The following is a 602-nucleotide window of genomic DNA, read 5'->3' on the forward strand; positions in this document are numbered from 1 at the left end:
GAGACCATCCTGGCCACCATGGGGAAACATGTTCTCTACTATAATACAAAAAATTAGCCAGGTATGGTGGCACGCACCTGTAATACCAGCTACCAAGGAGGCTTAGGCAGGGGAATCCCTTAAACCCGGAAGGCGGAGGTTGCAGCCAGCCGAGATCGTGCCACTGCACTCCAGCCTGAGAGACAGAGTGAGAAGTACATATTTCTAAATATTGTTTGTTCATATTAATTATATTGACATTATTATGCAACATATCACTAGAATGTTTTTATCTCGCAAAGCTAAATCTCACTACACATGAAACAACTACCAATTCTTCCCATTTCATGGCACTTTTCAAACACTACATTGTTTTCTGTTTCAAAGAGCATAAGGGTTTTTTTTTTTGTTTTTTTTTTGTTTTTTGAGATGGAGTCTGGCTCTTTTGCCCAGGCCGGACTGCAGTGGCGCTATCTCGGCTCACTGCAAGCTCCGCCTCCCAGATTCACGCCATTCTCCTGCCTCAGCCTCCCCAGTAGCTGGGACTACAGGCGCCCGCCACCGTGGCCGGCTAATTGTTTATATTTTTAGTAGTGACGGGGTTTCACCGTGTTATCCAGGAT

Source organism: Mandrillus leucophaeus, unplaced genomic scaffold, assembly GCF_000951045.1.
Source record: "Mandrillus leucophaeus isolate KB7577 unplaced genomic scaffold, Mleu.le_1.0 Scaffold1139, whole genome shotgun sequence".
In the NCBI taxonomy this organism is placed as follows: domain Eukaryota; kingdom Metazoa; phylum Chordata; class Mammalia; order Primates; family Cercopithecidae; genus Mandrillus; species Mandrillus leucophaeus.